This window comes from Hippopotamus amphibius, chromosome 13 (genome assembly GCF_030028045.1).
Source record: "Hippopotamus amphibius kiboko isolate mHipAmp2 chromosome 13, mHipAmp2.hap2, whole genome shotgun sequence".
Classification (NCBI taxonomy): Eukaryota; Metazoa; Chordata; class Mammalia; order Artiodactyla; family Hippopotamidae; genus Hippopotamus; species Hippopotamus amphibius.
In genome coordinates, this window is record NC_080198.1 from 41,491,851 (window position 1) to 41,496,796 (window position 4,946).

The 4,946-nt window shown below is 45.2% G+C and overlaps 1 pseudogene; it reads left to right on the plus strand.

The window, feature by feature from the left end:
* Nucleotides 1-3,110: 3,110 nt before the first annotated feature.
* On the plus strand, nucleotides 3,111-4,483 carry LOC130835100 (transcription factor-like 5 protein; annotated as a pseudogene).
* The last annotated feature ends 463 nt before the right edge of the window (nucleotides 4,484-4,946 follow it).

A 4,946-nucleotide genomic window follows, 5' to 3' on the forward strand; every position in this document is an offset into this window, starting at 1 on the left:
AGGAAGGTGTGTGTCTATGAGGGGCTGGCAGAGGGTGGGGGAGGGGTGGTAAGAACTCTGACATAGCCTAGAGGTTCTGGGAAGGTTTCCTGGAGGGAAACCTTGTAGATGAACAGTGTGGCCTGGTAAAGAAGAATGTCCTTTAGAAATCCAGCAGACTTCCTGGGGATGACATTCAGAGTTGCCAGGTCTCCTTAGCCACCTGTTCAGAGACCATCTCTGCTGGAGGGAGGGGCCTCATACCCATTCAAGACTTGAAACTAAGTGAACTGAAACTACCAAAGCTATGACTGAGCCCCCCAAGAGTTCAACGCCCGAGCAGGTGAAGAGATCAGCCCCTCTCTCTAGCTTCTTGACAGAAGACAGGGCAAGTCCTTTCTGGGGAGAATATTATCCACTTCATCCTCTAGTGTGCTTTTATACCTATGTCTGGCATACACTAAAAAAAAAAAAAAAACTATGAGACACGTGAAGAAGCAGGAAAATGTGATCCTTCATCAAGAAAAAAGAAACATAATAGAAACAGACTCACAGATAACTCAGATGTTGGAATCAGCAGGCTAGTATTTAAAATAACTTTAAATATGTTAAAGAATTTATGTGGGACTTCCCTGGTGGTCCAGTGGTTAAGATTTTGCCTTCCAAAGCAGGGGGTGTGAGTTCGATCCATAGTTGGGGAGCTAATATCCCACATGCCTAGTGGCCAAAAAAGCGAAACATAAAACAGAAGTAATATTGTAACAAATTCAATAGACTTTAAAAATGGTCCACATTAAAAAAAAAAATCTTAAAAAGAAGAATTTATGTAAAAAGACAAATATAGGGAAAAATGGACTAATTCAACACAAAAATTAAAACTTATTTTTAAAAAACCAAATGGAAAAATGTGAATTAAAGTATATATTATCTGAAATGAAGAATTCCTTATATAAATTTAACAACAGACTAGACACAGGGTAAGAAAGAATCAGTGAACTCAAAAATATGCCAGTAAATATACGATTATCATATGATTCAGGAATTGCATTCTTGAGCATTTACCCCAGAGAAATAAAAACTCATGTTCACACAAAAGCCTATACATGAATGTTCATGACCGCTTTATTGGTAACAGCCAAAAACTGGAAACAACTCAGATGTCCATCCTTCAGGTAGTATGTGCATACCATGGATTTGGCATTTCAGTGATAAAAAGCAACACACTACTGATAAATGCAAAAACTTAGATAAATTTCAAGGGAACTGTGCTGAGCAAAAAAAAAAAAAAAAAAAAAAAAAAGCCAATCCCAGAGATTACGTACCATATAATTCCATTTACATAACATTCTTGAAATGACAAAATTATAGAGATGGAGGACAGATTAGCTACTGTCACGGGTTAGGGAAGGGGGGGATGTGGTAGGGAGGTGGGCAACGTGAGGAATCCTCATACTGATGGAACTTGACTATGGGGGGGGACAATGAACCTACCGTTGTGATCGAATTGCACGAATCATGCACACACATACACCAGATCAGTACAAGTAAAACTGAGGAAATCTGAATAAGATCGGTGGATTCTACTAATTTCATTATCCTGGCTGTGATATTGTACTATAGTTCTGCAAGATGTTATCACTGGGGGAAACAGTATAGGATATGTTTGTATTACTTCTTACAACTGCACGTGAATCTATTTTTTACCAAAGAAAGGAAAGAAAAGAAGAAAGAGCAGGACAGAGCATCAGCGGACTGCAAGACAATATCAATGATCTGACATAAATGTAAGCAACATATCAGAGGGAGAAGAGAGGAAAAAATGGGGCAGAAGAACTGTTTGAAGATTTAACAGCTGAGAATTTTCCAAAATTGTTGAAAGATAGCTCACAGATCCATGAATCTCATGAACCCAAGCAGGGTGAAAACGATGAAAACCACATCCAGGGATATCCTCCTCAAACCACTGAAATACAGAGGAAAAGAGAAAACCTTAAAGGCAGCCAAAGGAAATAAGATATCTTCAATGGAACAACAAAAAGAAGAGTGATGTTTCATTATTTCAGAAACAATGAAAGCTGGAAACCAATGGGATGGCATCTAAAATATTGAAAGAAATTTGTTGCCAAGACATCTATATCCAGTGAAAGCAGAGGGAGAAAAATTTTTTTTCAGACAAACAAAAGCTGAGGAAACTTGAGAGAATTTTCTGGCAGCAGAAGCACTATAAGAAATACCAAAGAAAATTCTTTAAGCCACTGGAAATTATCTCAGATTAAAGGCCACATCTACAGGAAGAATCAAGAATACAAGAAATGGTATTTGGGTAAATATAAAAGATTATTTGTTTTCTTTTTAAAGCAAAAATAATAAGCAATTTGTGTGGGATTTATAACATATGTAGAAATGATTTGACATAGCTCATAATTTGATAATAATTTGACAAAATGACAGGAAGGATACTTCTCCAAGAACAGTTCAATTTGTCCATTGTCAAGTGATACAACATTAACTCAAAGAAGACTATTATTGGTTAAGGTTGCACATTGTAATGTCTAAAATATCGACTAAAAAAATACAAGGAGATATAATATATTCTCTATTCAATACTCATGACAACTAGTTAGAATGGGTATTACCACCCAATTTCACAGGCAAAGAAACTGAGGCTTAGAGAGGCTAAAGCTTCGCCTGAGGGCACCAGACCAGAAATAGGTGCACCACAACTCAACCCAAGTTTTCAGACCACCCCAAGCACAATACCCTTTCCATCATTCTGAAGTTCAACAAACTTTCTCTGTGCAGGGCCAGATAATAAGTATTTTAGGCTGTGTGGGCCACAGGGTGTCTGTGACAGCTACTGAACTCCACAAAAACAGCCACAGAAAATCCATAAATAATGAGCATGGCAGTGTCCCAATAAAACTTTATTTATAAAAACAGGTGGTGGGGCCGGCGGTTTCCGCGCCCCCGCCCGCCCGCTCGGCCCGACCCCGCCGGCCGGCCGCGCGCCCCCAGCCGTTGGCGCCGGCCTGTCGGGCCCCGGGCCGCGGGAGCCACCGCAGGCGGGCGGGCCGGCGGGCCCCGAGGGCGCGGACGCGGCGCTGGGCGAGGCGGGGCTGAGCTTCACGACGGCCGACCTGAGGCTGATGGAGATGACGGAGGTGGAGTACACGCAGCTGCAGCACATCCTCTACTCGCACATGGAGGCGGCGGCGGCCAACGGCGAGCTCGAGATGCGCCTCAGCTCGGCCTTCCTGGCAGCGGCGGTGGCGCCGGGGGGCTTCGCGGTGGCGGGGGGTGCGCCGCCCGTGTACCCGGTGCTGTGCCCCCCCGCGCTGGCCGACGGCGGCTTCGCGGGCGCCAGCCCGTGCCTGGGCGCCGTCGACGTGCAGGAGCTGTGCAGCATGCTGCTGAGCGAGGCGGGCGCGGCCCCCGCCGCCGAGCGGACGCTGGGCGCCGACGGCCCAGGCCCCAGCGCGCCCCGGCCCCAGGCGCCCGACGGCGCCAGCAAGGAGAACGCGGAGGGCGCGCCCGAGGCGCGGGCCAAGCCGGCCGTGCGCGTCCGCCTGGAGGACCGCTTCAACAGCATCCCCGCTGAGCCCCTGGAGCCCGGCGTGGGCGCTCAGCAATTTGGTAACTCTTATTCACCATCCATCCGAGTTAATGAATGTGCCTCTTCATCAGCAGCAAAACAAATGTACAACATTGGTGAAAAACAAAACTGCTGCTGCAACGACCGCTTTGCAGTTTACCTACCCCTCTGCTCACTACCAGTGCTTGCTCTGCTAGTGGAAGTTCTAATCTTTCCCAAACACAGAGTTCTAGTAACTCATGTTCTATACTCGAAGCTGACAAGCATCAGGATATTGGATTGCCGAGAGCATTTTCTTTCCGTTATCAGCAAGAAATTGAATCCACTAAACAGACTTTGGGCGGTAGAAACAAAGCTTTGCCGGAGCAGGTTTGGATTAAAGTCGGAGAAGCGCTATGTAAACAAGCAATAAATAAGAGGAATCGGAGTAGGATACGTCAGTTGGACACGCACATAGAGCGAAGAGCCCTTGGAGAGATTCAGAACGTGGGTGAAGCCTCCATAGCGGCGCAGGGTGCTTGGCCGTTGGCGGAGCCGTCCCAGGCCACCCTCGGGGAGCAGACGCAGAGCGGGCCCCAGGGAGGCAGGTCCCAGCGCAGGGAGAGGCACAACCGCATGGAGAGAGATAGAAGGCGCAGAATCCGCATCTGTTGTGACGAGTTGAATCTTTTAGTCCGTTCTGCAACGCCGAGACCGATAAGGCAACGACCCTGCAGTGGACCACAGCCTTCCTGAAGTATATTCAGGAGAGACATGGAGATTCTCTTAAAAAGGAATTCGAGAGTGTATTTTGCGGTAAAACTGGCAGAAGGCTAAAGCTGACCAGACCAGACTCCTTGGTGACGTGTCCCACACAGGAGAGTCTACAGAGTAGCCCGGCTATGGAGATCAAGTGACTGAACGTGAACACGGATTCCTGGGACATAAACGGCCGTTCCTTCGTGACCCATGAACATTTCCTAGGACCCTGGAACTCTGCTCTGATAGTCTAATTCTAAAGGGACATGACTTAGCTGATGGGACTCCGGTGGGGACTCTGAAAGCACATTTTGTAAAAATATTTATCTGAAACAAAATACTTACCCATTAATGTCCTCTTAGACCATTTGGGGATGAAGACATCTTGACAATTTTAAGTAATTTTTCAATTATCTGTCTGATTCCATCATGTTTTCTTAACATGATAACTTAAAAAGAATTAACATCCTTTGTAATCTCTTTAGTCTTAAAAGGTACATTGCTTTTTACTTATTTTATTTACATTTTAAATATGCCCCCTTAGCGACTAGAACAAGTTAAATTGTTCTTAACTATAAGTAGTTTGGAAATTTTCTTTCATTTGTTTATCGCTTCCCCTTGTGACGACTTCTAGCTG